General features: G+C 42.2%; 1 protein-coding gene across 1 annotated transcript in view; it reads right to left on the reverse strand.

The window, feature by feature from the left end:
• Positions 1–12,550, reverse strand: part of LOC126474407 (rho GTPase-activating protein 6) — a 1,172,202-nt gene that overhangs the window by 583,027 nt on the left and 576,625 nt on the right. The gene's annotated exons all lie outside the window — the stretch shown is intronic.

Here is a 12,550-nt window from a genome sequence, read left to right on the forward strand (position 1 = left end):
CAATTTCTTCACATTTTTTATGCAACCATTTCGCCTTAGCTTTACTGCACACCCTATTTGTTTCATTCCTAACTGACGTGTATTTCTGTATGAATATCCCTCAACATGTTTTGTACTTCCTTCTTTCGTTACCCAGATTTCTTCTGTTACTCGTGGATTCCTCGCACTTACCTTCCTTTTACCTATCTTTTCTTAGGAACTTTTTGTGATTGCCCTTTTTATCCATTCCTCTTCAATTGAACTACCTACTGTCCTATTCATTATCGATCTATCTGTAGTCTCGGAGAACTTCAGCGTATATCTTCATTCCTAAGTATTTCCGTATCCCACTTCTTTGCACATTAATTCTTTCCGACCATCTCTTAGGCATCAGCCTACTGTTCGTCATTACAAAATTGTGAGCTGAGTCTACATCTGTTCCAGGATTCGCCTTACAATCCAATATCTGATATCAAAATCTCTGCCTCACCATGATGTATTTTAACCGAAATCTCCCAGTCTTTCCGACGTACACCTTCTCCTTATATAAATCTCGAACGGCATGTTCGCGGTCATCCTTTCGTCGGTTATGCAATCTTTCTCTCACTGTCACCTGCCCTTGGCAGTCCCTTCCCGGAGATTCGAATGGGTAACTAGACAGGAAGCTTTTGCCAATGGAGAGATCATCTTGACACATTTTCAAGTCCTATGATTACACGTTATGTGTCTTTAATGCCGTGGCTTCCATTGCCTCCTGTATCCTCATGCCGTTCATCATTGGTAATCCTTCCGCGTGTTAGGGGCAGTTTCCCACCCCAAGAGCAAGTGAGTCTGCTTCTCTTTCACAATGCCGGAAGTCTTCAGCCGTCTTTGCCGGTGATAAAACGTAAGCAGTGGTGGGATCCGAACAAAGGACTAAGGACGTTTTGTTCACTAGACATCGTCACTACCCCCTTTTTTGTCATTTTCGTTATTGTTCGTTGCATTTGTTTGAGGCGGACGTCCCATGACACCCGTTCAAGTTTATCGTCGATATGTTCACTCAGTTTTTGTTTTTGTTACAGAGGACAGGTAAACCTCTGACCGAATATGCTGAGCTACCGTGCCGACTAAAATGTAAGCAGTGACGGGGTACCCTAGACCACGGGTGTGGTCGAGTACTCACATATGATTAAAAAACCTACTGTTACGGTAGTTCATGAAGGACAATGCAAGAGTACACAGCTAACGCATTTGCTTTAATATTACGAGGTGATTTTGATGGTAGGAACCTTTGCAAAGTAGCTTCAGCTCGTAGTCTGGCTATAACCTATATGCTTCTGGCCACAGTCTGAGGCGTAAGCTGGAGCATTTGGTGCGATAGGAGACTGCCTGGATAGTATTAGTTCTTGCGCAATGCTCTACACAGCGTAAACTTCGTACGTGAAATGCATTGTGTTTTATCGTCAACATACTGAAATTGTAGCAATGAAAAGTATGGACACTCAGGATTGTAAATATTGGAAGTAGCAGTAATATGGAAAATTTACAGTGTCGGGTTTTATGTAGAGATCTTTAAACATGCCTGCTACTTCGCCTCGCTTTATTACTTAGTAAAAATTGTTTTACGCAAAGCAATGTCGAAAGATAGCTGCTATTTCACACCTTTTCGACACTTAGCGAAAGTTGTTATGTGCAATAAAATGACCATCGACGCGTGTATTAATCAGTTGCACAGACGTACATGACTAGACTGGCAAAGGCGCATCTTTTACTGAAGTCTGACGTTTAGTGTGGTGAGATGGCGTCGTCAGGATGTTTGTGTGCGATACTACACGGTCTTCTGAAACGGAATGCGGTTGTAATCGTTAAGAGGTGATCTAAACATGTTCTGCAGTTGAGCAAATATTTACGTACTGGTTGAGTTAACACATACGTTGTAGAATAGTGTTACGAGAAGAACGTGAAGTTACATTTACACACGTGAAAAGCAGACCGTAGTTTTTGCAAGAACATTCATATGAATGAAGACACTTGTTACCAGCGACAAAAAGCACGTTATACTTATAGGAGCACTATCACAACCAGCGTACTATTCGACGAAAAGACGAAGTTGATCAAAACTAGTTGAAAACACACAATTAAGCTATGTCTACTAGATTTATTGAAGTCCTTAAAACATACATAAACTATTTAAACACTGCCAGTATTTCAGATATAAACTGTAATGCATCAAAATTGGAAAAATACGTAAGATGTTTCCATTTACGCTTTCATTGAAACACGTTCCATTCCTTCTATCTTCTGTCTGATAAACTAAAAATTACAGCCAACTGTCCGTTGTTGTAGCTGTTTACTCTATTTCAGAAATCGAAATAGTGCATTCGCATTCAAAGGGGAGGTGGGCTACTTTTAACAGCACCTGTATCATTATACAACACATACTCGTAGTTCAGCAGGTAGGACGTCGTAAACATTGAAGTGCATGAAGAACTACCTTTTCTTCCAATGGAGCATAAATTACCCAGAATATACAAATGCAGCGTTTAAAAATGAGAGCACTTAGCAACTTATGTCATGGGACCGTTTTTCCGGAAACAATCTCGTAACGTATGTAAATCCATGACGGGAATTCCATTTGATCTGAAAACTTAACTGACACAGAAGAAACAGCAGTACTACTGATAACTGGTAAATAACTAATGCAGCATTTCTATTCTTTTATTCTTAATTAGTATTTTTCATACACTGTACAAGTGCGAGAACATTGAAAGCAACCAAACTGCGAAAAGGCACGCAGACCACCAGAAGCAGCGAAGTCAGCCACCCCTCGGCGCCAGTTTTCGAGAGGCTGCACTGGGAGGGCGGAGGTTCAATGGCCAACTGGCCAATGGCTATCACAGCCGCAGGACCTCAGGCTTTGTATAGAAACATAGGTAGCATCTCCTGTGGAACGAACTCGTGGTGAAAACAATTACGTAATGGAAATGGAGTGAGGAGGATCGCCCCCATTTTGCAGAAGGTGTCATTGTACTCGAAATGTAGGAACCTCGCCATTTCCCCAGGAAACGCTGAAAGACAGAAGTAAACAAATAGTGGACCCCAATCCCGGGCCTTTGAAAACGTGAGACACCAGTGAACGTTGTGATTCTTCCAAAAACATATGTTTATGTAATGTAAGACCTGCCAGCGTTCTCTTACGTAAATAAATTATAAGTTAGAAAGAGACACTGCACAGTGACGACAAAGAGAAATGGTTCAAATGGCTCTGAGCACTATGGGACTTAACATCTGAGGTCATCGGTCCCTAGAACTTAGAACTACTTAAACCTAACTAGCCTAAGGACATCACACACATCCATGCCCGAGGCAGGATTCGAACCTGCGACCGTAGCCGTCGCGCGGTTCCGGACTGAAGCGCCTAGAGCCGCTCGTCCACCGCGGCCGGCGACGACAAAGAGAACATCAGCTGTTGAAGAAAGAGGCAGTGCGTGAGTGACGCGAGCTTTTTCTGTAGACGTTGTAAGTTATTGGTTAACCAGCTAAAGGAAGGGGAGTAGTGTTTTTTAAGAAGCAATTTGATCGGTCGCCACTTGGAAGATCCGGAGAGATCCAATCAAAAGTCAGTGAGAGACGCAACATGCGGTAATGCATGATTTTCTTTTAATTAACACTCAACGACCTTCGCTCCAACCTTCGTGACGATCTTCGGGAGCGTCAATCGCCTGACTTCTACGCTGAGCGCCGCCACAGGCCGCCGAGACATCTGGGCTGGTGCATTTGGGACTTAGAAAATTTTGCCGCTAATCTCAACTTACGTCGTTGACGAGGTTCGTTGGTTTTGCCAATAATCAATTCTGCAGCCACTTCAGCCACCTTCGGCAACGTTATGGTGAGATCGAACTGCAACTGTAAGACGATGTGTAGGACCATTAAAGTAATTTTTAAGTAATAGAGTTACTTCAAGCTTCAATCTGAAGACAACGCCATGAACAGTTGCTTTGAAGTCGGATGTGACGTATCATCTTCTGTAATACTATCTATTTTCAGTTAACATTATGAAAATCACTGGGAAATTTGTGATTGTAATTAATTTACTGCACGATTATTAATATCTTTCCTCTCCACCTCCATCCTCCCTCCCCCCCCCCCTCACGTTAGATATGTCAACGTTTTATTTGAAGAATATACTGTCACAGGTTGCCATTTGTTTATCTATGATTTTGTTGTAAGATGATTAATGTTGCCATAGGCTGCTATTTGTTTAACGATAATTTTATTGGAATAAATCAAAGTAATTGTAATCGTTCTCCCATTTGATAGTCATCAGTTTCCGTGTATATTATTTTGTAGAGTACCGCCAGCGAACGAGACAGGAACTGAAATTGAGACTAGCGAAACAAAAGCTGAAATGCTTAATTCAGTTTTCAAATGTTTCTTTACAATGGAAAACGCAGGAGAATTGCCCCAATTTAATCCTCGTACCACTGAAAAGATGAGTGAAAAATGGTTCAAATGGCTCTGAGCGCTATGGGACTCAACATCTGAGGTCATAAGTCCCCTAGAACTTAGAACTACTTAAACCTAACTAACCTAAGGACATCACACACATCCATGCCCGAGGCAGGATTCGAACCTGCGACCGTAGTAGTCCCGCGGTTCCGGACTGCAGCGCCAGAACCGCTAGACCACCACGGCCGGCGATGAGTGAAAAAAGTATTAATGTTAGTGGCGTTGAGAAACACGAAATTGTTAAAACTGAACAAAGCTCCAGTACCAGATGGAATCCCTGTCAGATTCCGAACTGACTTTGCAGCTGAGTTAGCCCCTCTTCTAACTACAATCTGTCGTAGATCTTTCGATCAAAAAACCATGACGAATTCTTGGAAGAAACCCCGTGCACAAGAAGAGTAGTAAAAGTTATCCACAAAACTACCGTCAAATATCGTTGACATCGATTTGTTGTGGAATCTTATAACATGTTCTGAACTCAAACATAATGAGGTATCTTACTTACTGAAAGCTTTCGAATCAAGGCAGTCAGGTAGATACAGTATTTATCAGTACCACGCGTAGCTTATTGTCAAAAGCTCGATCATATGGGGTATCAAATGAACTTTGTGATTTGATTGAGGGCTCCATGGTAGTGAGGAGATAGCATGTTATCTTGGATGGGGAGTCATTATCAGGCGTAGAACTAAATTCGGATGTGCCCTAATGGAAGTATGCTGTGACCCTCATTGGTCATGTTGTATATTAATTACCTTGGGGACAATTTTAATTGTAACATCAGCCTTTTGGCAGATGACGCAGTTATCTGTAATGAAGTAATGTTTGAAAGAAGCTGCATTAATATTCAGTTCGATCTTGATAAGATTTCAAAGTAGTGCAAAGATTGGCTACTTCCTGTAAATGTTCAGAAATGTAAAGCTGTGCACTTCGCAAAACGAAAAAACGTAGTGTTCTATGACTGTGATATCAATTACTCACTTTTGGAATCGGGCAAATGCTACAAATACCTGGATGCAACACTTTGTAGGGATATCTAATGGAATGATCACTTAGGCTCAGTCATGGGTAAAGCACGTGGTAGACATCGGCTTATTGGTAGAATACTGAGGAAGTACAGTCAGTTTACAAAGAAGACTGCTTACAAATCACTCATGTTCTAGAATACTGCTCAAGTGTATGGGACCCATACCAAACAGGACTAACAGGGATTATTGGAGCATACAGAGGAGGACAGCACGAATGGTCTCAGGTTTGTTTGATCCTTGGGAGAGTTCCACTGACATGTGGAAGAAGACAAATGTAAACTATCCTGAGAAAGTCTATTAACAACGTTTGAAGAACCAACTTTAAATGATGACTGTAGGGGTGTGCCACAACCCTGTAGGTATCGCTCACACAGGGGTCGCAAGGATAAAATTAGAATAATTACTGCACGCTCAGAGGCATTCTGTCATTCTTCCCTCGCTCGATACGTGAATGGAACAGGAAAAAATCCTAGCAACTGGTACAATGGCACATACCTTCTGCCGTGCACTTCGTGGTGGCTTGCAGAGTATAGATGCAGATGTAGGTGTAGATGTACCCTTGCATATTTAGTCGATGGCTGCCAGCACTTAAAATTGTCTAACGTGTAGCGTCTACACACTAATTGTAATAAAAACGAAAACGACCACCAGAACTTCCAACAAACTTTAAACGTAATTTCAAACAATTTCTTAACTTTTTCTCGCTAACAGCCCCGCAAAATAATGAAAAGTGGTAAGTGCCTATGGTACCACACTGCTGAGGTTATCGGTCCCTAGGCTTAGACACTACTTAATCGAACTTAAACTAACTTACGCTAAGGACAAAACACACACACACACACACACACACACACACACACACACACACACACACACCATGCCCGAGGGAGGACTCGAACCTCCGACGGGAGGAGCCGCGCAATCCGTGACATGGCGCCACTAACGGCGCGGCCACTTCGTGCGGCAAAAAATTATATCATTGTAAGGTATATCGTTTAGGAGACAGAACTAGGTTTAAAAAAATGTGAATAGTTCTTAGAATCGATTTCCGCCTTCGACCATAACAGTTTGACACGCTTGACGTGAAATATTTGACACATTAGCAGATTTGTAAAGTAATCACACGTTGCGAGCTGTTTCATTCATGGGAACTCGATCAAGAAAGAATAGGGGTTGGGGTACTAGTTTTAGTTAGGAAGGAAACAGAGTAAGAATAACACGATCACTTTTATTGCTATGCATAACGAAATAAATATTGTTGCAATTTATGAAAAGAGTAGAAGATAATATAAAAGGTTGCAGAACAGGTTTGTTCCTTTTCTGTAGTAGATGGGTCAACGCTTGGATAATTTTGGATATGTTATTCCGGTATGGTATTACGTAAGCACTCTATAGCGAAGAATAAGTTGTATATCATGAATCTGACAGAAAGAAAGGATATATAAAAAGGACATATAAAAGGTTGCAGAACAGGTTTGCTCCTTTTCTGTAGTAGAAGGCTCAGGGCTTGGATAATTTTGGATATTTTATTCCGGTATGGTATTACGTAAGCACTCTATAGCGAAGAATAAGTTGTATATCATGAATCTGACAGAAAGAAAGGATGAAAACCTATTCAATTTGAATTTATTGACTAATCAGGTTTCTGCCGGTTATTCGCGTCTTTCCTGCACGATATTTCAACTGCGTGACTCGCAGTCTTCTTCAGGTGCAGTTGAAATATCGTACAGGAAAGTCGCAAATAAACGGCAGAAACCCGGTTAATCAACATGACAACGCCTCGCCGGGAAAGCTTGAAGAATTACAATTTGAAATATGTTTACGAAAACGAATAACCGCGATTCACTTTACCCAAAACTATTTGTTTTGCGGCATCAGTGAACGATGCACAAAGATGAATAAGACTTTTTACGTCTCGATATGTTGCTGTCGCTAAAGATGCTGCTACATCTTCTCAATGAAGCACTGGAAGGATCTATGGAACCACATAAGTTGAGCAACACATTAGCAGCCACATATCCGTAGGGATCTGAACATCGAGCATGAAACTATTTTAAGCTACAGAGTAAGTCAAAGGCGGGTTTAAAATCTGGTCGACTATGAGGCCATTAGAGATGGAGCACAAAATCGTATTGTAAAAGGAGGGGGAAACCATCCTGATGTTTATTTAAACAGTAATTGATGCCCAACCATACCAAAAGCAATACAAGTATCGCAGTGGAAAGTATGGTAGTACACAAACAAAGTAATCCAGTGAGACTACACAATATGACATATGATGAAGTAGGCATACAGATAGTCCAAATAAGTGACCACGGGATAGTTAAGCATCTTAAATCGCTTAACAGAGGAAAGGCCACTGGATATGATGGGATATCAGTACATTTCTAGCAGCAGTGTATCGCAGTGTACGGCAGGCCACTGAAGGGACGACGCGTTTCTAGTCATTGCAAAAAGCGCAGGCCATTCCTAGTTTCATTAAGGGTTGTCGAACAGGCGCACAAAACTGTACGTATATACTGTGTTCCTTGGCATCTGGAAGACATTCGATATAATTCCACACCATCACCTAATGCACTAGTGTGCGGAATATCGGACCAACGTGTGATTGTATCAAAGAGTTCCTAGGAAACAATACACAGCATGTCATTCTCAAAGGAGAGGAGTCTTCAGACGTAAAAATAACGTACCTCCGAAGGAATTTTAAAGGATCATGACTTTTCGCAATACGAATAAACGACCAAGCGGATAACGTCGGCAGTTCCGTGAAGCTTTTCGCGGATGATGCTGTTGAATTCAGAGAAGCTGCAACACTAGAAATATTACCCAACGCAGAATGGCTTCAAGGAGATCGACGCTTGGTTCTGGGATTGGCATTTGACGCTCAACACAAACAAATGTAAGGTATTGCCCATAAATAGGCATAAAAACCCTTTTCTATACGATTACACGGTTGCAAAACAATCAGTGAAAGCAGTCACATCCATAAAATATCTAGTAGTGTGCGCACGGAGCTATTTAAAGTGGAACGACTACATAAAATTGATCATTGGTAACGTAGATGCCAGACTGAGATTCATTGGAAGAAACAGACCGTGTAGTCTATCTACAAAGGAGATAACTTACAAAGCCCTCATTCGACCAATTCTTGAATATTGCTCGTCAGTCTCCCAGACAGGATTGATGGAGGAAATAGAGAAGGTCCAAAGAAGAGCAGTGCGTTTCGTGGCAGGTTCATTTAATAAGCACGAAAGCGTCTCAGGGATGACTATCCATCTCCAGTAGCTATCACGGAAAGAGAGGCATTCTGCATCACGGTGTGGTTCACTGTGAAAATTTCGAGAGGATATGTTCCTAGAAGACTCAACAATATATTGCTTGCTTCTACATATATTTCGCAAAAAGATCATAAAAGTGAAATGATACTATAAATATGTACGGAGCTGTCAAATGAAAACGAGACAGGACGAAAAATAGGGAATAAACTCTTTATTATTTCAAAAGTAATTGCCGCAACTGTTAATATGTGGGGCGCTCAATAAGTAACGCAATACTTTTTTTTCTCGGCCAGTTTCGGTTGAAAAAATGCAGAATTTGCTTTGGGATAATGTGAAATATTACCACTTCAACCCCTTATAGTTTCATGAAGCTTCGATAAGTGGTGGCGCTGTACGTAGCCGTCAAAACGGCATCTGTAACGGAGGTGCATTCTAAGCGGAGAGCTGTCACTTAGTTTCTGTTGGCGGAAAACCGGAGCATGAAGATATTCATAGGCACTTGCAAAACGTCCACGGAGCATGGCAGTGAAGAAAAGTACGGTGGGTCGTTGGGCGTGGTGCAACCGTCGTCGCAATAATGTCGCGCAAACCTGTCTGATCTTCCGTGCGCCGGCCGACTGCACACAGATGTGACTCCAGCGTAATGGAACGTGCGGACACTCTCATTCGAGATGATCGACGGATAAAGCCTTACTACTCAACTGGACACCTCTGTTTGTAGTGCTGACATACTCGTTCACCATTTGGGGTAATCAAAGGTTGGTGTCCTCGGCGTTCCTCGCCGTCTAACAGGTGATCATAAAGGGCAACGAAGGACCACCTGTGCGAAACTGCTTGCGCATTACGAGTGTTATCGTGACAACTTTTTGCCGAACATCGTCAAATGCGATGAAACAGTGGTTCAGTACTTCAAACTGAAAAAAACGGTAATCCACGCAGTGGCGCCACACTACCTCCCCTCTGAAGAAAAAGTTCAAAGCCACACCATCAGCCGGAAAAGTCATGGCGACGGTCTTCTGAGACACTGCAGGGGTTACTCTGTTCGATGTCTTATCCCGTGGTGCAACGATCAGCTCTGAAGCGTGGCGTGCTACCCTCAGGAAACTGAAGAAACGGCTTCAGCATATTTGTCGCCTCACTCAAGTTTGAGCATCCGAGAGGAGCTAACAAAACTTCATTGTACTGTTCTTCCTCATCCACCCTACAGCCAGGATCTCTCCCTTTCCGACTTCCACCTGTTTGGCCCAATGAAGGACGCACTCCGTGGGAAGGAGTACGTGGATGTTGATGAGGTTGTTACAGCAGCTACAAGTTGGCTGTAACGTCGACCAGCAAAGTGGTACTTCCGAGCATACAGGCCCTCTCAGTGAGGTGGCATTGAATGAAATTTATGTTGAAGAATACGGTTTTGAAGCCAAAAGAGTGGGGAGTGATATGGTGTATTGGAATCCTGATAAAACTAACCTACTTTCAGAAACAAAAGTGTGTTGCATTATTTTTTAACACCTCTCCTACAAGTATCCCATTGTTGCACAAGAAGGTCAGTGCCTTCAAGGAAAATATTTGCGGTTGCCTACGGAACCACGACTGTAACCTGGCATGCATCTCTTCGTCCGAAGAAAATCTACTTGCACGAATGACTTTCTTCATGACTCCAAAAATATCGAAGTCGCTTGGGGAGAAATCGGGACCATATGGAGGACGTGTAGGGGCTTTCAAGCGATACTTCGGCTGCGTACGCGAAACAACCCAGGCAACGTGTGCGTGGGCATTATCCTGCAACACAATGATTCCGTCCGTCAACATTCCTGAGCGTTTGGACCTGATGTTTACTTACTTTTTTCCATGTGTCACGTCTTCATTTGACTGTGCGTTATAAGTACAAATATTTACGCAATAGGAGCTCATAGATAGATACAAACAACGAAGCCCTCAATACTATGGAAGCTGGTGCACAGCACCACGCTATGGAAATAAATATGCAACTTCCATGTGCTTCGCGTGAAGATGAACCTGGAAAGGGTCGAATACTAGTTAATGGAATAAACGAATATTTCAAATCAGTGATCACGGAAGATCAGTGATTGGTTGTAGTTCTGCATTTTTATGCAGTGCACAGTCATGAATTCTATACATCCGAAATGGATAAACGTAATTTAACATTAGAAATATTCAAGTTCACAGGGAGTCTTAACAACTATCGTTTTTTCCGCGAACTTTTTGCGACGGAAATTGCGTGCTTATGGAGAATCGCTGCAATTGTATGGCTGTATCCGTGATTTCCTCTCAGAAAGGTTATAGTACGTAGTAATCGACGGAAAAGTCATAGAGTACAACAACAGAGATATCCGAAGCTCACCAAAAGAATGATGCAGGCCATGTGCGGTTCCTAGTCTACGTAAACGATGTAGGAAATTATCTGAGCGTCCCACTTAGATTGTTTGCAGATGATGCTGTCACTGTCATTTACCGTCTAGTAAAGTCACCAGAAAACAAAACCAATTGCAAAAGTCTTAAACACGATATCTAGAAGGGGCGAAAAGTGGCATTTGTCTCTCAACAAGGAAAAGTGTGAAGTCATCCACAGAGTGCAAAAAGAATTCCGTTAAATTTTGATTACAGGATAAAGCACACCAATCAAAAGGCTATCAATTCGAGCAGCTGCCAAGGAATTACAATTACGAACAACTTAAGTTGTAACGATGACATAGACAACGATGTGGGGGAGGTAAATCAAAGACTACGATTTACTGGCAGAACACTTAGGTGATACAGCAAGTCTGCTAAAGATGATGATGCTTGGTTTGTGGAGCACTCAACTGCGCTGTCATCAGCACCCAGACAAATTCACAATTTTTACACAGTCCAATTTCTTTCACAGTCCAATCTAGCCACTGTAAGGAAAGATGATAATGATAATGATGAGATTATGAGGATAACACATACACCCAGTTCCTGGGCAGAGAAAAATCGCCAACCCGGCCGGGAATCGAACCCGGAACCCCGTGATCCAGAGGCAGCAGTACTAGCCACTAGATCACAAGCTTCGGACGTCTGCTAAGGAGACTGCCTACACTATGCACGTTCGTCCTCTCCTAGAGTACTGTTGTGCCGTATGGGATCCTTGTCAGATAGGACTAAGGACATCGAAAAAGTTCAAAGAAGGGCAACTCGTTATCGCGAAGTAGTGGAGAGAGTTTGGATGGCAATCATTGAAAGAAAGGTGTTTTTCTTTGCGGCGAGACCTTTTCACGCAATTTGGATCACCAGCTTTTCCTTCTGAAAGTGAAAATATTTTATTGTCGCCAACCTTCATAGGGATAAGGGGTCATCATAATAAAATAAGAGAAATCAGTTCTCGTACAGAAACGTTTAAGTGTTCATTTTTCCGCGGGCTGTTAGAGAGTGGAACAGTAGAGAAATAGTCTTAAGGTGGCTCGAAGAACTCTTTGCAGGCACTTAAGTGTGAATTGCAGAGTACATGTAGGTATGGATGTAGACAGAGGATAAGTGGTAGTGGTACACATCCATTATAACATGCGCCGTGTAGATGTTGATCTCAACGGCAGCAGTGCAACCTCATCTCACATTGACATAACATTAACTTCAAATCATGGATCGACGATATCCCATGATCAAGTTACTCAGTTGCAATCCAGTGGGACATGGCAATGTTTCTTAACGGTAATGTTACCGAAATTAACATTTACTTAGCTCATCTTGGTATGACTACTGCAACCTACATCCATTTGAATCTGCTTACTGTAGTGAAACTTT

The sequence above is a fragment of the Schistocerca serialis genome, chromosome 4, assembly GCF_023864345.2.
Source record: "Schistocerca serialis cubense isolate TAMUIC-IGC-003099 chromosome 4, iqSchSeri2.2, whole genome shotgun sequence".
NCBI classification, from domain to species: Eukaryota; Metazoa; Arthropoda; class Insecta; order Orthoptera; family Acrididae; genus Schistocerca; species Schistocerca serialis.